Consider the following 26,941-nt stretch of genomic DNA (forward strand, 5'->3'; position numbering starts at 1 on the left):
ACAATATGAAAGAACACGAGTAGGTATTTATTCCAAGCAGTTATTTACTTGTTATTTCTACTCTGAACCCTGAGCTTCCCCTATAAATAAATTTTTGTAAGTTTTCTCTGATTTCGGTTGGTTTTTTTCAAATTTTTCTTTCCGCAATTAACACGGAAATGTAAGCCAGCATACTGGTTCAGTATTGAATTTGTTTTAGTGTAAAAAAGTCGTGCTCTAGAGAACTGGTAAACCAAATTTTGGAATGTATTATTTCTATAGAGGATTTTGTGAAGAGGCAAGCCACTTCAGATTAAGATTTGAATCAAGCTGTTTCAGAAAAAACAGTTTTTCGATCAGAACATTAATTTAGTGTGAGGGATATTTCACTTTATTTGATATTTTTGAAAGCAATGTATAATCTAGGCGGTCAAACAGGGATGGAATTCATGTTAATATGCTCAGCTGAAGTGTGTAGCTGTCTGAGCAACTAGTGATTGAACTCTGCAGAGCGGTGTCTCTCTGGTTTCCTCACAGATATTTCTAGGAAGGTCCTACTTTTATTTTGTTTGGAATTTCTGTTTTCCTGATTTGAAGTGGCTTCATATGTTTGGGTATCACTGGTGTTTGAGTTTAATGGATTTTAGGCCACCTCCCATAAAAGGAAAGAAAAGATTAATTGTTCTGCTTTAAAAATGAGCAAAACCAACTAACTATTCATTATTTAAGTCATTTAAATAATGTGATAAAATAAATTTTTGCTCATTTGAGTATTAATTGAAAAGCTGTCCTCATGTTCTACAGATGCATCTATGTGCCTAAAAAGAAGGTGCTAAATATATCCTTGTGAGGCACGTGTTTTACTGAGAGTATTTCAGCTTAAAAAGACTATTGTACAAGCTACTTAAGTAGATATGATTTTAATAATTGTATGCTGTCCCTTCCCTCGAGTGAGTCAACAGCTCTTGCCAGTTTGGTGGTGTTGGAAAAACTTACTGAGTGTCCCTTCCAGTCCTGTGTCCAAGTCATTGATGATGAAGATGCTGAAGAGCGCAGGGCTGAGGATGGAGCCCTGCAGAGCCACACCAGCGGCATCATTCTGGTGCCACCTCACCCACTGGTGCCACTCTTTGTACCCGAGCAGTGAGCCAGCTGCTCACCCACCACATGGTGTGTCTGCCCACCTCTGCCAGGGATGCTTTACTCAGAAGGAGGGACTGTGCGCGGGGGCGTGAACGGCCCTGGAATCCGGCTATCTGGTGAGGGGCGAAGGCCAGGGCCCCTGCGCATCAGAAAACGGGGGGAGCAAACTAACGAACTTAAGAACACACCACAGCAGGACTGTATCAAAAGCTTTGCTGAAATCAAGCAACTTCTTCTCTTGATTGACGAGATGGATTAGCTTGTCATAAAAGGAAATCAGATTTAACAAGCAAGATTCCAGTTCCATCAGAGCTTTAGGACTCCTGAGCTGGTCTCTGGCTACACTAAATCATGTTTTTATTCTTTCAGGCTAAGTAGAATGACCCTTTACTTTTCTGATCTCTCCCCAATCCTCCTGGAGGCCAGTGCATGAGTGTCTGCATGATCTTGAGTTGACTGGAGCCAAAATATGCCACCCTGGGTTAGGAAGAAGAGCTCAATGGTAGATGAATATTTATTCCTCTGTAGTGAAATGTTTTGTTTGTCTCGGGAAGTGGAGGACCTTTTTCTTCTGATCTAGGAAGTTTCAAAATTTGCACACATCCAGCCTTGGAAAGACGTTTGCTTGCTGCAGCCGATGGCTCCCTCTGTCATTTTGGGCACAGCAGCAGTGAATCACAAGCTTCCCATTAAGGTCTTTAATAGGTCTGATCCCAGTGAGGACAGAAAGCCAGACATTAGCAACTGCTGATGAGAGAGCATCCTATCAGCCTAGTGGCATTCTCAACTTTCTTTCAAAATTGTATTAAGTGAAACATTTATTGGATACATGTTTGTTAGAGTCTTTGGTGACTTTGTCTAAGATTTTTATCTTTGCTTGGGTGCATAAATCCAGTGGGTCTAGAAACATGCATGATGACCTAAATCAAAATTTATGGGAAAACAACAGTTTGGAAAAGATTTGAAAGACAAATGGAAGGAATGTCCTTTGAAGTACCAAATGATGTTAGAATTTGCATTTGTTTTCTCTTCTTTTTTCGTTTTTTTTTGTTTGTTTTTTTATGTGTAGCATTTTTTGCATTCATTGTTTTTCCTACTTATCACTCAGTTGCTGTCATTAACTGCTTATGAAGCTTTACAAAAGAAAGTCTATGGCTAATAAAACACAGATATTTAAGTTTTAAAAAGCACTCTGTTAACCGTTTTTAAATAAAGTGATACCTATATCTCTAGGTATGTCCAGGAAAACAAGGCGGGGGGAATTAACATAATTTCAAGCACTATGTGTTCATAGGGATTTATTTTACTTCAGTGATTTTGTAACAGATTGATTTGCTTCAAAACAAAAAGTATTACAAAGCACACTTTAGAAAGGATTGCCTGAAAAAAATGTAATAAGCAATTTTGTCCCTTGTTTATTTTTTCTGCTGTAATTTCTTATTTAACCATAGAACTGAAATTAGTTAAATTGAGAGACAATTGACAAAACAGTCAAATTTGGAAGACATAGCTGGATCTCAGTGTGTGTGTAACAAAATAACTAAAGAATGAATTTCTTCATTACAGAAATGGCGCATTAAACTGCTAAGAAATGGGAAAATTTTAAATGGCTTCAGTAATTTATTGCTTTCCAGCGATCTTTCAAGCATGCACAAAAAGACATTTTCCCAATTTCTTTTAAACTGTTAGGCCCAAAGAGTATTCTGTGTAACTGTCACAATGTAATGCATACAAGAACTCAGGTTTTTCTGCCCATATATTTAGGCTGAAGCCTCCTCAGCCTCTCCCCAAAGGATCAGTGCTCCAGTCCTGACCACCACCATGCTGCTCTGCAGAGCTCACTCTGGTTTCTTGATGCCTCTCTGGCACTGCTGGGTACAAAACTGAACCAGTACCTTTGGTCTGAAGAGAGAAAGTCCTCTCCTGGTGGCCACCCCTGCTGCAACTCCACACCACTGCTTTGAAGGAATCTCTGCTTGTGTCTACAGAGCAGGGGTAATCTCGTGAGCTAGAATAGAAAAATACACCTCTGTCTCAAAATGTACCATGCTTTCCTTACAGAGAAGACAAACCTGGCAATCAGCACTCTCAGGCTTGGAGAGCTTGCCGTGAAGGAGAACACCATCACTTGTTTCCTGTAATGTGGGCAGTAAAAGCTAAGAACATAACACAGTGTGGGCCCATAACTTTTAGAATATACCTATCAATTTTGAACAGTTATCTGGCAATATTACTTGCCAATCTGCTTGCCAAACTTCATCCATCATCAGTAATGTCAGCTGGTGTAAAAGTCAGTGTATGGAATCTAGGTAGCATTGGCCCATACTTGTGAAAAATTTAGTGTCTTAACTACTTGGCAATGCACAATTTCAACTTTTGTTATATCCCGAGATTTCTGAAAGGTTTACAGTTATTTGTGACATCACCATAGGCAGAAATGGTACCATATACTTACATCTTGGCTCAGTTTGGTTTAAAGTCAAATAGCCTGGGAATAGAATGCTGTATAAAATTGACCAGCTTCTTAGTGATCCCTAACTCAGACTTCACGTTTTCTAGAAAGCAGGTACTTTTTTCAGTTAACTAATTAGCCACCTAATTTCACTAAAATCTGCTCTGTAATCTGCATGGCACCTGTTCAGATTAGCCTAGGAAAAAAACCCCTTAGCTCAGTTCTGTAATTATGTCACCAATAATTTCAGTTTGTTCATAGTTGTCTTTTCTTTTTGCAAAAGTGCATCAAAATAAACATTCACTTGTGCAAAATGCATTCTTGATGGGTCACATGAAAGGCCCTATTTAATGGATATCCTTGACATGCACTCTTTAGGACAGAATAATCTATATTCTATATGATAATTTTGAAATAGAGCGTATGGCTGTTTCTCGGTGTCTCAGGACTAGTGCTCTCATAGCCTGAGGAGGAGAGCAGGTTACTTTTATACTGTTCTTATTACAGGCCCAGTCAAGGAATCAAATAAAGATACAGCTCTAAGTTCAGCATCTCAAAACCCATATTAAAAAAAAAAAAGGAAAAAAGAAAAAAAAAAGGAAGCACAGCGAGGTATTTGCTGAAACAGAAAATTATTAACACTGTATGATGAGACCCCCATCAGTGGCTATAGCCAACCAGTTACTTCCATTTTAAAACATTCAAGGTCTTTTCTTTCACCTCCTACATATTTTTGTTTCAAGGATATTCTGAATTTTAGCAATTTGAAATGCTTTTCTAATAGTTATCTGATTAATTTGTACTAGTTGAAAAGTTTGTTTAAGCAATTCTTTCAGTTTCCTGGTGTTCATATCTATACATTTATTGAAAGCAATCAGTGAACTTGACTTAGCTATCCAGGGGATTTCTGTTAGACCACATTCTCCTAGATCACCTAGAAGATTTCTTGTCATATGAAGTAATATGTTGAAGGACAGATTCTTTCTTTAGCATCCTAACTTGAGTCATCAGAACCCATAACGGATTGAATTTCTCCTTATCAAACAAAATATCGAGGAGGAAAAAGAAGGCAAATAAAATTTCAAAGGCATATCACCTGAATTATACACAATATTGAAATGACATTTCACTGCTAAGAGACATAAAAGAAGGGAAAAACTGCCTGTTTATCTAGGATTTTGTTCTGGTACTTAGTTTGCATTCCTTTCAACATGAAACACAGTAGTAACACATTCTGTTTCAGCAGTGTAACACTTGTAAAGAGAGGCTTCAGTTAGCTGAACGCTTCAAAAAGTGGTTAATTCTTTTATGACAGGAAGCTTGTCTTCTCATTTTTTTGATAGCCTCTGGGAACATGTTAGATTTAGACTAAATTATATAGCAAACATTTTATTACTCTTTCAAAAACTATGGTCATGTATTCTTTTGATACTCTGAGAACATCTCTGTCCTTACAGAAAAATTGATTGCATAGAACAGTATTTCCAGCACTTATTATTCATAGCAGTATTTAGAGATTTAGTATTTGTTCTTGAGTCTCAGCTTTATGCAGCAGAATGTGGGCTAGTGGACAAATAAAGTTACCTTTAAAATTTGTGTCATGTCAATTCCTTCATTAATCTTTCAGTTTATGGAATGCATCTGAAAAGACAGAACTCAATTTTTTGTAATTTTTTAATATATATTCAAATGTTTGCTTTAGGAATCTCATAAAGTAAATTACAATGTGGTTCTTATGCACATTTGAATATAAAACTTCGTTGCTTGTGAGAATAGATCACACATATTGGGTAAGACTTCTTTGTTTATTTTGCATAAAAAAAGGATTTTTTTGGAATTTGCCTGTGTAAAATTTGCTCCTAGTTATCTCTGGCAATGTAGCTTGAAAATTTTGCTGCAGACTCCATCTTGGCCAGAAAAATTTATATTAGTTCAAAACACATCAAGGCAAAAGTAAAATTGTAGTACGTTTATCTGAGGCCAGTTTTGTATTGAGAGAAGTCAGTGGTAGCTGCACCTCTCGGTGGTTTATAAAGACTTTAAGCCAAACTCCTACAAAGACAAGTAGATTTGACTGTAAATGTTTTTCTTTGTTGGTCATAGGTCTGTTGCTACTGTTCTTTTCATAGGCTTGGATTATGGGAGAGAAAGGATGATTCGGTGAGCAGACATCACGTCACTGGTGACATCTTTGTTGAGCTGAAGGTGCCACTGCTCACTAAAGAAGGCTGCGCTAGCTGGCCTTGAGAGGTCCCTTCCAAACCAGACCATTCTGTGGTCTGTGATTCCTGTCCTTTCCTTCATGTTCCTGAGTGAACTTCCTAGGACTCTCAGGGTGGTGGTCCCTGCCAGCCCTGGGGCTTGTTAACCCGGATCCAGTGTTGTGCTGACCATAGGTGTATCACCTTTGGTTTGTTACTGACTGAGGGGTCAACAGCTTAAAATGAGAGTATTCAGTGCTCAGTTCCATCTGTCAAAAAAATCATGGTGAAATAGAGTTAATATTCAGAGTACTTTCGGCAAGTTTCTAAACCTTTTAATTCAATTTATTTATTTTTGGAGTTAAAAAGAAATGTCTGAAATCTATTTTTATTTCATGAAGGCATTTGATGCATGCAGTTTTTATTTTCATGGAGCTCATCCTCATTTACCCCCACTGATTCCAGCTGTGATGAAGAGGTGGAAGAAGAAGTTTTTCCTTTTGCTGGCACAATTTTACTTTGAATCACAAATGTGTACATGCATGCACAGCCACATGCATACACAGGTGTAAGCATGCACATATACAAACCCCAGAGAAGTATTAGAAATAGTGTCTTCATTTTTTTTTCCTTTAAAAGATTTCAATATTTATTTCTTGAATAAGATAAGATACCTAAAAGGATTACAGGTCTCTTGTCTTCTTTCATGGGTAACTCTTAAAACATATTTTTGAATTGTCTCTCTTCTCTGATACGACTTCAGGTAAAACCTCCCTTCAAAATTTTCCAATACATTGCTGATAAAAGGCATTGCCAATATGCAAAAGAAAAGAAAATATTTTAAAGAGATTAGCAAAGAATAATTTTAAAATAATATTTTTTAAAGAGTGATAAGTAAGACTCCTTATAGAAAACTCCAACAAACTCATTAATTATAGAAAAAGAGGTAGTGTCTAGCTTATGTAAATAATTCAAGAATCGCATTCAACTTAAAAATTGACAATATACTGAGTGAGACAACTACTTCTAGCTGAAAAACAGTGATGTGCCCAGAAAGTATGCAAAAATTCAAAGCAAAATATTTAATAGTATTTTTAGTAAGAAGCTGCTTTCTTTCTTTTCCAAGTTTTAGTGTAATTTTTTTTCAATATTTAATAGAGAACAGTAGAACCATGTGTTTAATTTTGATTATGACATTAGGAAATACCATCTGGATTTTATTTGTTTTAATATTTTCAGTCATGTCATGAAGGATTATTTATTTTTGAAGAATCCTTGAGACAGGACCTTGGTAATGGCCTCTAAAAAGCATGTAACAAGTACAAAATAATGGTTAGCAAATTGGTTAGTACAAAATAATGGTTAGCATGTGCTGCCAGCATGGAGTTCTGTAGAACCTGCAAGATTGAGTGCTGGGCAGAGATTTATTTCTGGACATTTTATCTAACATTTGACATTTTAAGAATAAAGATAGTATAGAATTTTGGTCTTTAACAATTATTTTGCCCTTATTTAGGATTCATAAGAGCTTGTGCACCATGAAAGAGCTTAATTGCCTTTACATTTTTATTGAATTTGTAATTACCTCACAGAGCAGTAAAAGAGGACAAATGCCTTTTATCACAGTGACACCTTTACATTAAAAAAAAAGCTGATGAGGATTCCATACTTTAAAAAAACAGGACGAATATAAATGAACAATTGAATACATTGCTTTAATGTACTGATTATGAAGTGTTCAAAATTATTAAAATCTGATCACTGACCTCTTCATGCACGTCACATGTGCTCAAGACCTCAGTGAGCTTGCAAAGCTGCATCCATCACTATAACACAAATAAAACTGCTCTGGCAATATAACAGCAAATCAGACTTTGCAGGTCCTCAGCAGAGACAAGAATGTTGCTGACCTTTATCAGAGCACGTCTCAAGGAGAGACTTCTACATTAGTAAGATTTCCTCATTTCTTTCAGATCCAAAAAGCACGTAAGGAAGGCTGAACAATCTGAAATTACTATCTACCTGAATCACAGTTCAGCAGGTGCAGGGAGGAACACACACTTCATGTATCAGATTTTATCCCTCCACAAAGGGCAGAGAAGGACTGAAAGTAACCATAATGCATGATTTCAGTCACATCTGACGCATTGTCAACTGTTTTCTGCTTTCTCTTATTTAGAAATAAGGAAACAAAACACAAATGATTGTCCAAGACAACCAAGTGAGATGAATTATATTTTTATTGTGTCGATGTTTGTATCCCCTAGGCTTTAGTTTTCCTGATTTGAACAGTGATTTTTGGAAATATGAAGCTTTTGTCACAAGACACTCTTCCAGAACACTAGTGAATTACTAGAGAAGCTAGAAAAGATAAATACGATCCAGTTTATTTTTTGCTTAACAAAGGCAAAACATAATTTATGTACTTCATATGGAAAGTTTTCACAAAATAATTCTTTCAGCCACCTATACTGAACAGGAACTGAGCATCTTGATTTTTATTTTTCACCCGGTTTCGATGAAATCTTGTGAAGTGCTGTGGAAAAATGTGCTGTGGGAAGACAAAGCTCAGCATGGAGGAGTACCTATGCAGGTAATGTTTCACCAGGGATGAACTGTGTACACACATTAGGATGAGGAACACCAGGCTAGGTGTGTTGCCCCAAGAGAGGCATGAAACAGAGAATGGAGCAGGGAATGGACGAGCATAGAGGTGTTGTGGTCATGGTCTGTTTAAAACTATGTAGTTAAGAGAAATTAAGATGAAGGAATGACCCAAATGGTGACTGAAGGTTGAACTTTGCATAACCCAGTTGATAATATATTTTCCTTTTCAAGCACCTACATAGGCTAATGAAGCAAAACCTGTGTATGTTTGTCATGTATGAGGTCACTCAAACTCCACCTGAACATGAAATGACATGAACTGAAATCTTTTCCCTACACTCAAAAAAATCAATATGAATATAAATTTAGAGAGGAGGAAGATACAGAGGAGACTCTACTTTGTATCCTGGGAAAGTCAAAGGGCTGTACGCAGCACCTCCCACAGGAACATTGGGTAAACATTATTTTGTGGAAATACAATTGCTCATGCTTTCTGACATCAGTGGTTTTATCAGCAGCAACTTCTGAACCTTATTCTGTCATAATAGTCAATAAATTGCACTGTTTGTGAATCTTGAATTTTGTTGACTGCTCCCGGGCTTATAGTACAACCCAAATTATTTGTGCACCTGGGATTGCAAGCGTGGCAAAATTTACAGTGTAAATTATGCTGTTTGTGTATCTGGCATGTTTACAGACTTATACTGGAGACTTGCCTACTCTAAAATACTATCTGTGGAGGATCTGCCGAGACAAAAGCAAACACTTGTTTAAATTGCATGTGAAAGGATCCTATAAATACCAAGATTTATTCTCTTTCTTAGGTTCCTGTATTTTCAATCAATTTCTAAAGGAGTTATAACTCTTCTAGTAATTTCTTTTACCTGACAAAAATCCTGTTGTTATTTTCTTCCTCCTCTTCATTTCAATTTCATTTGTCCCATCTGTTTTCAGACAGTATATCTACTAGTGAATTTTTCAGCTTCCAATTCTGCTACTGTCCAGATGGATGCCATAATAAGCTCACTTGTCTTACATTTTACTGCCACATTTGCTCACCTTTCTCTGTGTTCCTGAAGCCCTTCTCCTTAGCTTGTACTGCAATTAGGCTTTGATCCTGGTCATGAATTAACCAGTTTATGCTATTAAAATTTTCAACTTGCTTGATCACAGAAATGTCTTTTTCATCCCTGTCATGAAGATATGATACCAATTTAGCTTGAGGAGGTGGTGGGTGATTTAGACATACTCTCTTGATTTCAAGTGGGATGAGTTAATTTTTTTCTCAGCAGCTAGCACAATGCTGTGTTTTGGAATCAGAATGGGGATAATATTGATAGCAAGCTGATGTTTGTTGGTTTTTTTTTTTTTTCCTAAGTCATGTTAATCCTAAAACAAGAAATCTTTTTTTTTTTTTTTTTTTTTTTTGTGAGAGGGCATAGCTGAGACAGATGACACAAACTGGCCAAAGGGATATTCCACACCATAGAATATAATGCCTAGTTTCTAAACTGGGGGAAGATACTCAGAATGAGGGCTGATTGAGGTATGTCGACTTTCCTGCAGGAGACAGTTTAAATAACTCTATTATTGGTTTTTAAAAAGTCAGTACTTTCTAGTACATATGATACCATGTTTTCCTAACGAAAGTTTTACTTGCAGTTGGGTAACATTAAGGAGCATTTACCACTTGCAGCACTGGCTGCCTTTTGTGCAAAGACAATCTGCAAATTAGTGAGAATTTCCCAAGGAAATTAATATTGTTTCTAGATGTGTTCACTTAAGTATGAAAGATGATTAGCTTAATGACTCAAGTGCTTGTAAAGAACTTATTTTCTCACCGCTAAAACTCATCCCTAATTCACTTAGCAGAAGATAACTATATATTACTTTTTGAAAATTGTTTGAATGGTTTTACAATCTCACTGCATTTTGAAAGCAAGAATCAGCAACACATAAAAAGTCAGTTATTTAAAAACATACACTTGAAGTAAACTGTGAAGAGAACCTTTAAAAGACAGACATTTGATGCGGACAGAGACTTTAGTTCTGATCAATGGGCTGAGGCTGTTCAATGAGGTTCAATAAGCAGAGTGCCAGGTCTGCATTTCGGTCACAACCAGCCCAGGCAGCACGACAGGACAGGGACAGGATGACTGGAAAGCTGCCCAGTGGAAAAGAACCTGGGGATGCTGGTCAATGGCAGCTGAACATGAGCCAGCTGTGCCCAGGTGGCCAAGAAGGCCAGAGGCATCCAGGCCTGTGTCCACAACAGTGTGGCCAGCAGGAGCAGGGCAGGGATTGTCCCCCTGCGCTGGGCACAGGTGAGGATACAGCTAGGGGGCTGTGTCCAGTGATGGGGCCCTGGAAACAAGGACATTGAGGTGCTGGAGAGGGTCCAGAGAAAAGCAACGGAGCTGGGGAAGGGTCTGGAGAATAAATGATGTGAGGGGCTGGGGGTGTTTGTAGAAAAGGAGGCTCAGAGATGACCTCATTGCTCTCTACAACTGCCTCAAAGGAAGATGGAGAAAAGTAGGGATAGGCCTCCTTTCTCAGGAAGCTCATGACAGGACAAGAGGAAATGGCTGCAAGCTGGGCTAGGGAGGCTCAGGTTGGACATCAGAAAGAGGAATTGGAACAGGCGGCCCAGGGAAGTGATGGAGTCACTATCCCTGGAAACATCCAAGGAAAAACTGGACATGCCACTTATAGCCATGGTCTAGGCTATAAGGTAGTTCATTTACAAGGCATTTACAAGGTGGTTCAGTCTAAGGTTAGACTCAATCATCTTGGAGCTGTTATCTGACCTTAATTATTCTATAATTTTATAAATTTGGTCTCACTTATTGAGAAATTATAAAAATAACCTAGCAGTTTCAGGTGCAACCCCATTACAGTCAAAATCAAAATTCTAATTTTCATCACGTCATGGAATAAGCATCTTACTGAAGTCTAGGATGAAAGCAAAACTTCTGGTTGCAGAAGTTATGTTGCCTGAGGCCCTGCCCTAGCACATGATTATGTTTCTACGGTGTTTTAAATACATGCATACATATTTATGTCATCAATATCTGCATTGATTAAATATGATATATTATATATTGATTTATATAATGTATAATCAATTATATATTTATTAAACATTATATAAATATAGATTTATATAATCTATATCTACATATCTGCCATCTTCCAGAGCCTTGTTTTCTTGCAAAGGCGCCCATTGTCAAAAGATTATTTGCAAAACAGTTCAAAAGATATGAATGGTGCTGAGATTGGGACTTCAGGTCACACAGTGCAGCGCACCATGCCAGAAAACAGATGCATACATTTTTTGATCTTTTATGAGATGTGCCCTGTAGATGTGCGAGGCAAACCTCTCAGTGTCTCGGTGTCATTTTAACAATGCTTTACCTTCTCTTTGCTGTGGTTTAAGCTATGAACTAAGAGCCACACAGACTCACCTTCCCCCGGTAGACTGGGGGAGACAGTCAGAGGAGTAAAAGTGAAAAAAGTCATGGCTTGAGTTAAAGACAGTATAGTTGGTAATGGAAAAAGAAAAATAAAACAAGGAATTAATTCAATACTTCCCACGGACAGGCAGGTGCTCAGGCATCTCCAGGAAATCTGGGCTTCACCATTTTTGACTTTGACTTGGGTAGAAAAACACCATCACTCAGAGCTTGTTACAATGCAAAAAGATGTAGCTATTTGCGTAGAGTCACACAAATACTTGGTGTGGTTTACATTGCATTCCATAATTCAAGCATCATTTCATCATCTCGCCCATGAAGTGTGGCCACAGCTCTCTGGCCACAGAGAGCAAAATGCACACCTCTCCCAGGCATCGTGCTGGGGGAGGCTGTGAGAAGATCAGAGAAAAGAATGATAAACAATTCTCATCTTCACTTGCTGCATCTGCTGTGAACATGTGGAATTTGTTATGGAGATCTGTTTACCAAAGAGTGGTTTCCTAATTAGCCAGTGGTGATGATGTTTTGATTAATTGACCAATCTGGTCTGCCTGTATCAGACTGTCTGTAAGGGTAATGGATTTCTTAATAGTATAGTATAATAAAGTGATTAATCAGCCTTCTGGAATCATGGAGTCAAGGCTAATTGTTACCTGGCCGGGGATGCCGTGCTACAACATTGAAGCTTCCTTCTCTTCCTTCTCTTTGTATTATTTTATTACAAACTTTCCAGCTTCTTCAGAAATGAAAAGATTTTATTGTATTTTCTTATTTTGGTGCTGCCTATTTTAAGGTAATAATAAACTCCATGATTTTATTCCCAGATTTGATCATAATCATTGTGTCTGACAGCAGGACAGAACATTTTAGTTGATGGTCATTTGAATTAGGAGAGAAATTTATTGCAATGTCTGACAGCAGTATTCTTTCTTGTTCTTTTGCTATAATGAAAATTGCTTTTTGCTTTAAACATGGTGCGCATAACCAAGGTGGTAATGGTTAGACTAGTGAGAGTACAGGGAAAAATATACTCCCTGTTGTGAAGTAAATGCCACCTTGTAGTTCAAAGTGAATGGGAAGCAAACATTATATGGTTTGTTAAGTTTAGTCAGCTCTTAGCAAAGTGAGAAAATTTCACAGGTGCCATGTAGCCAAAAACATTTTTGTGTATACAGACCAGGCAAATGGAGAAGATATGAAAAACTGAAACATATTTGATTTTGCTGTGTGCACTGGACTTATGCGAGGTGGTTTACACTATTGGAGAAAACTCAGCAGGAAAATGCAAACTGTGATATCATTTTATAGACTTGTCATTAGGCAAGCACTGAGCACAGTTTGCATCTGCAGTGAAAACATATCACTGGTATTAAAAGAAACAAAACAACCTAAAACTTACTCCTTGCAGAGGAAAGGAGCATTTTGTGCGCAAAATGAGGTGTATGGTATTGCTTTTTCTTTGTCACTTTATGAGAGTTTCAATTCTGTTTCTATTACACAAATAGACTCCCATTAGTTGTACTTCATTATAACTACATTGTACTTTCCATGCTTCACTGTGTTTCTTTTAGGTAAAGAAACACAAAAGCCTGTGGAAAAAGCCTGTTTTAAACCCTGACTAAATTTAATGATAGGGAGTCTTTGCAGCAGCTTCAGAGGTCACTCAGGATCAGTACCTTGGAAATTTAAATGTGTCCTCTTCTATAGTAAAAATGGAAACTTTTAATTTCAACCTACACTGAAATTATTTGGATTATTTTTTTATTTTTCTGTTTATCTTATTAAACTAATTCCCAATTAAAAGAGTGCTAGACAAAAAGCCTTGAAGGCCATCATTACTTGAAGTTCATTATTGCTGTAAGAGAATTTGTGGTTAAATTATGCTGTACTCTACAAGAATATTCCATTATTATCCTGGGATTTAGTCTATGCAGAGTATTTATTTATATTGGTGACATTCAGGTTCTGAATGGTCGTTTCCCCTGTGATGAGCCATGCTGCCTAACAGTCTTCAGTGATTGTTGAAACACTAACCAAAACTAAAAAACAACCTAGAGGTGTAGGATTTGCCTCCTGGCAGCCAAGCCAAAACCCCAAAAACTGCTTTTTAAGAAGCACAAGCTGTTATTTCTACTGTTCAGAGAATCCTTATACCCTTCTAAAAACCAGGCCTTGTTCTTATTACTCTACTGTTCATTCCAACCTACCTGAGCATCAACATTTCACTGAAACAAGAGTGGATAAGTGAAAAATATTTGTAAAGCTCACAGTGCAGGGCAATATATTTCTGAAGTGCTTAAATTTCTTGATTCTTTAGCTTGGGTGATGCTAAGAAAGAGAGTTTTGCTGGAAAACCTGGATGAACCAGTGAAGTGGGTTACTTTACCAGTTTGGTACTTGCAGTGTTGTGTAAAGAACGTTTTGGAAGTTGTGTTGTTTCACCAGGGGCTCAGTCAGCTCACTTTGGACAACGGGATTGGTAATTGTTTCAAGCTGATCACTTTGCTCTTTGTAAAAATAAATCTTTAACTGCCTGGGGTGCTCTAGCTAACGAAACACCTGCGTTGAACCATGAGGGCTCTTTGAAGCAGCAGTTTGTGATTTGTGCTGAGATGTTTCTTGTTGCACCTCAGAACAGAATGCCTGAAAAGACTGCATTGCTGTGTTGGTCCTTAGCAGAGATCTGAGTCCTTGCAGCAGATCAGCAGCACAGAGCAAGCTCTGAAAAGCAACACCCAAGCAAACAACTCTGTAAGTATTCTCTGATGTTATTGTTTTTCACGTTCTTCATCTTCATCATCATCTCCATGGTGCTGAAAACAGCATCACTTTTAGGTTAATTAGCTAGTTCTAGGAAGAGATCACAGAGAAAATAATTTATTTTTCTAATTTATTTCATTAGTGGTTTTTTTCCTGTCTGTGCTTTGAATAGACTTTTTAAAGGCGATGCAGCCTTTTTGTTGGTCAAGATCCTGGCATGTCTATTAAGTTGTTCAGTTATTTAATTTTTATTTAAAGCTACTATATAATATGATTTAATTTCACTTATGAGTTTCTGAATCAATTTAGTAAAATTTATTAATTTAAATTACTGTATTCATAACAATGTCCAGACCTCAAACCAGGTCTGATCAGTGAAGCTTCTCTTGAGCTTGACTGTTCTTACCATAGTAATTCATATTCCTACAAAAAACCATCAGTGAATATAAAATCCATACAACTCCTTAATATGAATCAAAATCTTAAATTTCCTTCTAACATCTTAAATTGTGGATAAATGATCATCCTGAAGCATGAATATACTAATACTCTGTCATATGAAATGTCCAACATTCATAATTTTATATTGATTATTGAAAAGGAAAGCAGAGGTTGGTATTGGAGGGACAAGTATAAATTACTTAAGAATTCCAACTTTATCTCCAGGTGTATTTATCCTAAGTCTCTGGAAAAAAATCCCTTTTTTTTTTAATCTCCTCAGACTAACTGTGCAGTTAAGGTAAACCAGCACTACTAGCACTACTCTATTGTCTGATACATTGACAGGCCCAAGCTCTCTGTGATCTCCACTGGAACAATTTAGACATTGTAGAGCAATTCCAGAGAAACTGGAACTCCCAGTTGTCAGGATCTGTCCTAGTGAACAGATGACCTCATGGTTCATAGGAGTGATCTCAGAGTGCAAAAACCAACGCGGTACAAGGGAGTTTGCAGTGATAATCAAAACAAATGCAGTTTTATTTAAATAATCACAGTAAAAATGCGATAGAGGGATTAAGGGAGAGAAAAAGAGAGAGAGAGAGAGAGAGAGAGGGCGGGAGGGAGAGGGGATATAGCTACCAACGCAGAGACGAAGTCCTTTGGCCCAGTCCAGTTGAGGATCTGCCTGTTATGCTGGGGAGATCTCAAAGGCTCTAGCTAACTCAGAGGTTTTTATTACTGAAAATTGTGAGGGGCGGGGGGAACAGATACAATAGGGAACAGATGTAACAGGTAGTCTATGTTCTCAGCAGTAAATGAGAGCCATTGTTTTCTTGCTCCAGTGGTCACAACCTGCAGGCAAGCATCTCGCTTTGGCCAGCTTGCCTCCCCACACACCTCCCCCGGGCTGGGGGTTTCAGTCCCAGTCCTTGGAAGGAGCAGAGGGGCCTTTTAGGAGTTTCATGTCTCAGTCCTTGGTGGAGAGGCTTCTCACATCTCCGTCTGTCTGTCACGGTGGTTTGTAAAACAGGTGAGGGTCTTCTGTGGGAGACCACCTGAAACTCAGGAGAAGTCCAGCCAGGCCAAGAGATGGGACAGCTTCCACAGCTGCTGTTGTTGCAAACGGAGCACGGTGCCCCCTTCTTAGCATACAGCAAACACTCCTGTAAAAACAATAACTCAACACCGAGCTTTCATGTCTCAGGGCCTTTGGTGTGTGACTTTTCTCCTTCAGAGCCAAATATTCTAGACAGGGGGGGTCTTCTCTTCAGTGGTCCCCCCAATGACAATCGTGAGGCAGATGAGGGAAAATTCGGAGAGACTCTCACACCAGTTCCAGAGAAAGAAGAGTTCCCCATCCCTGCAAAAGTTCAAGGTCAGGCTGGGCGGGGCTCTGAGCATCCTGGTCCAGTGGAAGGTGTCCCTCCCCAGGGCAGCAGGGCCGGAACCAGATGGTCCCTTGTAACCGAAGCTGTTCTAGAGTTCTGTGAATAGTGTTAGCAAACAGGGCTTGTTTTCAGTCAAAATTCTGTAGATTTTATACAGACAGGCTGCTCAGTTTTGAAATTTTAGTAGTCATTGATTTGAAATGCTTGAGTTAATAAATTTAAAATCTTCTGAATATACATGCTATGGAGTATCTCATCTGAAATTTATGCAACTAACTGAGTAGTATTTATAAACTTCTTATTTTTTCAATTCAAGTGGTAAGAACATTACTCTTTGTGTAGTGCACAGTGAAACATATAATTGCTTTGCAACATCTCAGCTTAACACTATTATCTGATTACTCGTATGGCAAAATGCAGCTTGCAAATCGGTGTAGAGTTTCCCTCCAAATAAAAATGTATGTATCCCTATGTTTGACTTCATTAATATTTCCTTCTGACTGCTCTGGCATGTATAAAAAACCTTTTGAGAAAGCAGAATTTGTTTCGTCATTAACATCAATTCATTCTGAAAAGAATTTGGAGTTATCAAAGGTAGACTTATTTAAAAGCAAACCTGAGAGTTGAAAAAAACAGCCCAAATTATCTGTTCTTAGAAAAATCAAGAAGATTCTTCTGGAATTTTTTAGAGGGAAATTAATGAAGACACATTAGTAAAAGGTGATCCATAAGATATTAAGATGCTCTAACTGTGATAAAAAGAGATTATATGAAAGTTTAGCACCACTTTGATCTACTGATGAAAATCTAAAATAATTAAAATAATGATGTTTAATTTGTAAGGAATAGAGCTCACTGTAGAGAAGCTGTGCAAAAAGATTCTACCAGGATACAATAACGTGCTTATGACCCACAGCTTTTTCTCTTTCAGTCTTTCAGCTGATGGGGAAAAAAGGAGTCTGAGCATTTTTCAATTCTTAAATCAACTATAAATAGGAGCATTTAAAAATAATTAATGTTAGAAACATTATAGCCATTTATTTTACATTATATTATTCCTAAAATATGGAAAATAATTATTGATATTTTAGATATGAGATACTATCAATTTTCAGAGGCATATTTCATCTTGATTTGGATCTATTTTTTCATATTTTCTATAAGCATTCAAATTTTCTATAAAGTGAGATTTTTTATTTCAAGTCCTATGAAAAGTTAATTTATATTATTTATTCTTTTCTTGTGCCTGTCATGCTTCTGCTTCAGAAGTAACTCTGAGACCTAATATTTACACTACTCCAAGGAGTAGTTTAAACCTCCAAGGATTTTAACTTTCTCAGTACCATTTATGATAACAACTTTGTGGTTGCTGAAGTACTTGTCCTCATAGGGAGTGCAACTCCCTTAATTTAAAATTGCAAATAAGTCTTTACATTTAAACAATAGCACTTGTAATAATTATGTTTTACCTAGATACTGGTGAAAACAGAGGATGAATTAATTGGTAGAATGTAAATATTTTTTAACAGAACATGCATGCATTCGTATGTCTGGTGCTCAGTGCTGCTTCTAACCTGTTTCTCTGGCAGCTGACACTGTAATCTCCACTGAAGAATAAAGAGATCTCACTTTTTCAGATTCACCTCCTTTCTTGTTGTTCAAATGCAACAGATTTGAGTCTGTAAAATCAAGATTACAAATTTGCAGATTTCAAACTAGTGTCCTTGAGTCATAAGAAGACAATTCTTTTTGGTATTATGAAAAAAATTTCTGGCATAAATGAATATGTATCTTCCTGAAAAACTGTTTCTAGATAGCTGCAATTCTCAGATAGAATATACTTCTCAGATATCTTTTAGAATATTTTTGTATCATTGCTCCTCAAGCTGGGCAGAACACATGCAGCTTGAATCATTGTTTTACTCTTCTTAAGTATGAAGAAACAGGAGACAACTGACCGGCCAAGTTTTCACTTAGAAGATGCTAGTGCAAAGAGCCAAGTGGGTATTGCTTTGCATATCTAGTTCTGTTAACCAGATTACTGAGCAAAAATGTGGGAGGATCTCCACATAAGCCCATTCAGTCTCTGCTTCAGACCTGACACTCTGAGATGAAGACACCATTCTCACTCTCCTCTTTCATGTCTCAGCATTTTTGTCTGCATTTTCTCTGGACTGGTTCTGGTCTCCTGGCTCCAGCTCCCTGCATGAAGCCTTAGCCCAGAGGTTTTTCTCCGGGGGCCTTAAGTCTGCCACCCTTCTCTATCACTCTACATTTCAGAAGACCCTCTGGATTTCAGTAGACATAACTTAAGCTATGCTTAGAGGAGATATTAAAAGGTCTTCTGTGTACCAGCTGTACGGGAACACCCCAAAAGTGAAGCTCCTTTTGAACAAACCTCCTTTCCAGTTCCACCAGAACAAGGAAGAAGATGGGAATGGAAGCCAGTAGAGCAAAATTCATGTATTTTCTGCTTTGTGTGGGCATGCCTCACCTATCAGCAGGAGCGGATGTATGATGCCTGAAAATCGTGACTGTTCATGCCGAGCACAGGCACAAATAAATGTTCTCATGCATCTTAATTGGTGATTACTCACCCCTGTAACAGATCCTGGCTAGAGCACAAGCAAACACATCCTATTGTGCTTCCTAGCACTGGCTCATTATCAGCCTTAGGTAGGAGCAGATGATCTGTTGCGTCTTGTGCCTATGAGACAGTGGGAAGCAGGCACTGAAATGTTTCCAAAGCACAGTGTGTTAGGCCAAACTGGTCTCCTGCCCCTGTGCTGAGCTATTCCTGGCACTCTGGTGAGCTCCAGTTAGAGTCAGCACACTGCCGTGCACTGTGTCATCCTTGGTTACACAGAGCCAGGAGCCAGTGGTTTTGTGCAGAGTTAAAATAACTGCCGAAGCGTTTATGATGCACGTAGCTGTTCTTTCCACTCATTCTTGGCAGTGAAAACCTTTGAACTGGTTTTGATCTTAACTGCTATGATGTTAAAAAATTAATTATCTCTACAGTACAGATAAATACTATCATTTTAAGCAGATGACATATAATAGCATATAGGAATCACAAACATTCAAATATCCCATTTAAAATTCTGTTGTATTAAAAGACATCAAAAGCTGACACAATTTGCTTCTGGCTGATCACTATATTATCCTATGTCTTGAAGTGATTAATGAATCGGGTGTGTTTGAGTTTTTTTAAAGTATCATATGAACAATGCTTATTCTAACACAATTACATTTAGATACTTCTAGTGTTGCTTTAGTTCTACTGTTGATAAATTTCTGTTGAAACTTCCAGTGACTGGGCTAAAATACAACCCATGAATTTCTGCTTTGAAAAAGAAGAAATAAACCAACATTATAACAGGGGCATAAACAAGAAGATGTTTTGAAGTACAGTATTCTGTTCTGCCTTTTGCTATTGATGTATCAGAATTTGTAATGGGTTTAGAGACTGGTTTTTAAACTGTGTGAAAAATGTAGTCGAGTCTACACTAGGCTAAAACCTTTTAAGAAGCTATTGCTTCATAAGCTTCAGAATGAGTTTAGCAGATTCATAGTCTTTCATAGCAACCACCTGTTCACATCTGATATTCAACAGCAAGTGCAGATGGCTCACCCTTCTGTCATTAAACAAACAAGTGCAATTTTCCTCACATTTGCAGGAAACAAATAGCTATGCAACAGGGAATAGTTAATTGATGAAAAATTGGTTTTCTGTCCATACTTAGAACTCCACAAAGTTTTTGTAGTTTGTTTATTTTGGTTTTGTTTCTGTTTTTGCGAGCTGCAAAGAGAAGAATGTCCACTTTCTTTCTGTCATGCTTTAAAGCCAATTAAAGGTACCTTTTCCAAGTAAAATTATTACTTCTTTCAACGTTTTTGTACTGCAGCTATTCTGTATACTGTGGTGTGTTCTGCCTAACTGTTGTCTTTTACCTATTTTTCCTCAAAAAAATTTTGGTTCTAGTATCAACACTCCTGAACATCAGTAAGTTTTATCTGTGATGCTCACCTATATCCTCACTAGAATAAGACATCAAAATTCAGATTATATTACTCTTATTTTACAAGAATTTTTAGTTGTTCAAAACTTTGAAAAATATATTTCAAAAGCTGAAGAAATAAATTCATATAGTATTAATGCCCTCTAGTTGGTCAGCATGAATTATCTGCGACTGAACACAGTAATGTTCGAATCTTAATCATACATATCTCAGTCATAAAATTCATGAGAATTTAATTTGCATAAAAAATGCACAAAGGGAATGCAAGCAACAAGAATGTGCATACCTGAAGTTTATAAGTCCCTAATGCTTGCCAAAAATATTAATATTGAAATAATAGCTTCCAGCTATCATATGCTGAATGTTACAGACTATATTCAGAGAGTTAAATCTTAATTTTTTATGTTCCTTCAAAGAAAAGAGCAGGTACATCTGAGTGTAAGGATTAAGAATAAAGCTACTTGAAAAACTATTGCAATGTAACAAGATGACCTGCTGCCATTTTGGGGTTTCATTTCTTTTTCTTTAATGAAAAAGTAATTTTTCATTAAAGAAAGTTGAGTAAAACAGTATATAACATTTAGGTATTCAAAGCTCTACAGTTTCAGGCATATTTTACTAAAAAAAAAAATATCAAAAAAGGGTTGTAATTTTATTTAAAAGAGCTTTGCCTTCCATTTGACCATTTCAGTAATTCCCTTCCATGCCTTGCACTGTAAATTTATCACTGTACAGTGTGGGCTTTACTTGGGGTCTCTGTGAGAGGAGCAGTGGATTATTCTGACGCGGACTGAAATATCACAAAGGATGCAGCTGGAACTCTAGCATCAGTGTGGAAAGGGGTGGCACTATAAGATATCACATCATTTATTTATCTCTACAAACAGAAGAATGATCTTGCAAGTTAAGTCACGAGTTAAAAATTAGGAGAAGCAACAGCTAACAAGAAACGAAAATGCTTTTGGGGATGGGCATGCACAGAGAAAAGCTTCACTTTGTTGAGCTGTGCACATCCTACCAAAGATTTCTTATGTTTTTGAACCATGGAATCAACTAGAATCATCTCTCAAGATAAATGCATTTGAATATAGATCTACATGTGAAAACAAAACAGCTTTGTCACACTGAAATATACACAGTCAATGATATTCTGGTCTGGGAAAGGAAATAGAAGGGAAATGGAGAGGATTTAGAACAGAGAGATTCATGCAGCTCTTAGAAAAAGGGATTATGAATAGCTTTGGCAGCAAAAATAAAACAGATTCATCCTGCTTGGACCATTCAGTGGAGCAGTGATTTCTTACTCTTTTCTGAAGATTCATTCCTGTATATTCTGTAGCACATGATTCTTGTCAGGAAGCTTCCATTACTATGTATGTACTGAAATAATAGATGAAACCTATTGAGAGGAGTGATGCTGTGCAGAGGAGCAACATGTCCATTGCCAACAGCTTTTTTCCCAAAGATTGTAAAAGTAACACTGAATTTTTGGCAGCTGCTGATTTGTAGAATTCTTCCCTTTTAGAGGTTCCAATAAGAAAAAAGATATATATATATATTTTAAATTTAGATAGTAATAGTGTCATTGATTTAGTCTTGATTACACTTCAAAAATGCTAGCTGCAGAAGATATATTTTTTTCATATTTAACAGATTGCCCCATAGTATGGAAACTCTAAATCTGTATCACTTTTAAGACCCAAAGGTAGGGACCAAGGTTAATACATGACAACAGTATAGAATTGCTGTATCTCTGCTCTCATTTTGTAAAAAAGTGGTCTATATTTGTATGACATCCTTCTTTTGAACTTTCATTAATAAAAGCTAAAGAACAATATTTATCATTTAATTATATCTTATTGGGACTTTAAATTCAGCTATTGACTGCCAGGTCTCAGACGGGCAAGGCTGAGTCATGCACTTCTGTCCCTCACAGTGTGTCATGTTCTAGGGAGGACAGGAGTGCAATCACGGTATCAGACTCAGAAATGGAAAAGAGCTCTCTTGTTTATCTGTCAATTTCCAAATGTGTAAAGGTCAGAAATCCACTTGGTCTTGCAAGGAGCAAAGACTGTGTTGTGTCTGGGTAGGCTTTGAAGTGGTTTGTGGTGGACTGAGTAAAGGAATAAGGCTATTTCAGATGAGCCTTTCCAACCCCTCTACTATGGCAGACAGTTGATCATAGGAAAGAAATATCAGGTGATATCCCATCTATGGTTAAACTAACACAATGAGGACAATGAATAGATCTTAAAGTACAGGAGGTGTTCCTCTCTTAGGAAAATAATGTAGAGTGAAGGCACTTCACACATGTGGAGACTGTGTGGGATTCTGGTGCACTTGCAGCACTCCCCTGTAAGAGTACTTAGAAACTGAGCTCAGCAGAGCAGCACCAGACAGATGAAGGATCTGTATCATGTGGTGAACAGCCTGAAAAGTGCACCTGGTTATTGTGAGGGTAGAATTGTTGAGGACAGGGAGGTACATCCACCTGCTGTACACTGATTTATCACAGAGAAGACAAAAGCCATGCTCCCGTGACAGACACAGAACAAACACAGGAGACAAGTGACATAAAATGCAGCAAAAGAAAATCAAACAAAACAGTTTTGTTTTGAGGAGGAGAAGGAATGGAGGGGAATATGTAGAAGAGTTGTTTAAGCACAGGAACATATTACCAGAGGCAATACAGGAATTTCTGCCTCTGGGTATGTCCATATCTCAAGTGGGCAAGGTGATGAACAACCTGTTCTAATAGGAAAGCCAGTCCTATTCTTAGGTAAGAGTAGGACCAGATGATTTCAAAGATCACTTCCAATCTGAGCCATTCTCTGATTAATCAACTGAAGATATAATTTTCACCGTCTTAAAATACTGAAATTGTCCATATGGTTATGATAAACTCCCTTGTTGAAACAGTAATTTTATGAAAAATAGTTGACAGAGAATAAAATATTTGAATGACCCTGAGAAACAATTTTTAGGAAGGTATTATTTTTCTGCAAAAAGCAAAATTTTGAATGAGACATCTTTTGCTTAATGATATATTTCAGTAAAATAAATCACACAGAATCACAGAATCATTTCATTTGAAAAAGACATCTGAGATCCTCAGGTCCAGGTTTTGACTGATCACCTCGTCAACAAGACAAGGTAGAACTAAGTGCCATGTGCCGTCGCTTCTTGGACACCTCCAGGGACAGTGGCTCCACCACATCCATGGGCAGCCTGTTCCAATGGCTAACAACCCTTTCTGGGAAGAAATTCCTCCTGATGTTTCCCAGTGAATGTCCCCTGGTGCAGCTTGAGGCTATGTCCTCTCAGCCTGTCACTGGTGCTCTGGGAGGAGAGGCTGTGGCCCTGTCTGGCTGCACCTTCCTCTCAAGCAGAGAGTGACAAGGTCACCCTTGAGCTGTCTCTGCATCAGGCTAAAGGACCCCAGCTCCCTCAGCTGCTCACGTTGTCACAAAGAAAAATGCAATAACGTATTGGCACAAAGAAAGTAATTGTTGATTAAAATCTGTTCAGGCTGTCAGGATATCATGAGCAAAGATATTTTCTATGCTTCATTAGTCCGTGCACATTATCAGCTCCTCTCCTTTACTGAATGTGAGCTGACAGTTTTGAGGAGCAATGAAAACCTTTCTCCTGTTATATTATTAATCACACTGCAACATTTTTATGGCTGTGTCTACAGATACAATTTCAGCAGCAGAGGTTACATAAAGATCGAAAAGCTGGGATTTGTTTTGGTGCCATCAGTTATGCTTCTAGGAAGATTAAATTCATATTTGCATTTAGTAATAGTGAGAGATTGCCTCTTTGTGGTGCTAGGTTTGTGCAGCATACAAACTTAGCCATTCTTGGTTTCCAGGTTGTTTCACAGAGGATCATGCACCTGTGGAGAGGACAGCACTGGGAGTTCTAAGCAGAATACTTTTCCCTCCGAAGGTGGGGGACCACATATCAAATAGGAGTTTAAAATGGTCAAGTGTTAGTGCTGTAGTTGCATCTTAAATAAACTTCAAGTTTAGAAGACTGCATGCCACAATAACCACAACACAACCATTCTGCATTTCTTTAGAGTGTGCTTAAAGAGTTTATCCATCATGGAACTTCTGTGTCCTAGAACATTGGTGCTGCTGGCTACTACAATCTCTAAAACAAGACCCAAAATGCCAGTGCCCTTACTAAATTCCCTGCCGTCTCACCACTAAAGATCCAATTTCATTTATTTTCCATGAAAGTATGACATTTTAAACTATATTTTGTGGCTAAAAAAAAGCAGTTTTGCATTACTATACTACTGAGTTACTATATGCAGTTACAGAGGTGTAAAACGTGAGAAGATTAATTAACAAGACCTCATTAATATGGCAGAGGGACTGAATGAAGCTTTTTGGAGCTGTTAGGAAGGACAGAAAGGGATTCTGAATATTTGCTTCTCTTGTTTACCAGCTACTATTTGCTAAGCAGAAAAATTTAAAAATTATACAAAACCTGTCATTAAAAACTGTAGAATTATTTCCAAAAATACCCACTGCTATTATTCTACTGTATGGTCAGCTTTACAAGAAATGCAGTTGAAAGATGTAGGGAATCTAAGAAGTCTGCATTCTGGTTTTTGCTTTGTTTTGATTTGGGTCTTTTTGTTGGTATTTTTTTAAAATTTACTTTCTTTCATACAGTATGATGAAAGTAAGATTTCCTGGCATGGAACTTATTTCCAAAAAATAACGTGAAGTACTCTTTCACACTAATTTATGATTTCTATCAGGAAAATAAAAATTACATAGCCAACCTAAATAATATATGGCTTTGACTTCAATGTTTAGACATCTGCAGAACAAATGTATTTTAATAATATCTTATGAATTTAAATTTCACTAAATTGAATAAAGCATATCTTTATTTGTGCTTGGCATTCTTTAATAGGAATTGGTTTTTTTTTCAGAACAACAAGAGGAAAGGCTGAGTTTTCACAGTTTGATAATTGCCACTCCCTGTTGTTTAGTGATGTGTGAATACAATCTGGATTAATTTCATAGAAATTGCCTGTCTTGTATGTTTCCAAAGAATACCAAACACTTAACAAAAATGCTGCATTATGTTCTAGTAATTTTTGAGTGTTTAGTCCTGCATCATTTTTTTTCTGCTCCGTATATGGGGTTTTCTGTTCCTACTTTTGCCTGTGACAGACACCAGAAAATATTGTAGCACAAAATGCCAGGAGAATTGTCACCAGGGAAGGTTTGAGGGCTTTTTTGTATTTAAAGAAATACTGTTTTTAATAAACTAGTCAGCTACACTAAGATTCATAAACTGATGTACAAATTGCTCATTTTGTTTAATAAAAACCATTTTGTTTAAAAAAAAAACACTATTTTTTTAAACTAAGGATTGCAACTGCAGAAAAGTTTCATAATGTGATTATTTTTTAGTATTATTTTAGTTTTCCAGAGAAATGAGGATTTTTACATCACATCTTTTGAGCATCCACTACTTTCCTCTGTCTTCTCTCACCGCCCCAATAGCTTTCAAATACTTTCTCAGTAGATCAAGATGAAAGGATAAATGTGCCAATCCTAGATATTTGTGCAACTTGTGGAAGCCATCACATGGATTTGGAGTGAAAGCCAAATGTATGACAAAGGAGAACACTGAGAGTTGAAATTTGAGTATTTCTGTAGCTGGTGTTTGTTTTGTTTTCTTTGGTAAGGTATAACAGCCACTGTGTTCCACTTGCAGAACAGATGAAACTTGAAATAGTGCATAGAATGATTGAAGGATTTTTCTCCACAGCTGTAGTAATATCAGTGGTCAGGCTAGTTAGTTAAAAATAGCTTCATGTAATGAAGCATTTATTTTACCATTAAGTTGCAGTCAGTTCTAAGTTCTACGCCAGTTCTCTGTCCAAGGTGATGTGGTGCATTAGGGAATCTTTTGTCTCAGAACTAGATGCTGCCACAGTTGGATTATTTATGTTTCTCAAAATGGTGTGTGCAAACAATTTAATAGCTTTGAAACAACTTTTGTTTATCAGTCTAGAAAGAGTAAGCACCGTGGACATCTCTCTAAGGCTTTTATTGCTTGAATAAATAACAGTTACAAATAGCTGAGATTCTCTTGTCTGTCATTAACTGCTCCCTTTACCTGTGAATTCCTTCATATGTTACATAATTTTAATCGCAGTCTACCTTTAATATTGTTTCAGTAAGTATTAAAAAACCTCACCCAAGGCAAATGCTTCTGTTACTGAGCAAGAGTTTCCAAAATAGTGGATGGGTAATATCCCTACAAGACAACAGGTGCGCATTTTATATTTGATTTTGAAAAACTTTTGTTGCTATTTCAGTAATGTGCATTCAGACAAGGCCAGTGGCTACAATTTTTACTCAGTAGTGCATAAGCCATAATGCAACACTTCCTTTTTATTTTTACATGTGTGTGTATGTGAACTTGTCTGGCTTACTCA

Source organism: Zonotrichia albicollis, chromosome Z (assembly GCF_047830755.1).
Source record: "Zonotrichia albicollis isolate bZonAlb1 chromosome Z, bZonAlb1.hap1, whole genome shotgun sequence".
In the NCBI taxonomy this organism is placed as follows: Eukaryota; Metazoa; Chordata; class Aves; order Passeriformes; family Passerellidae; genus Zonotrichia; species Zonotrichia albicollis.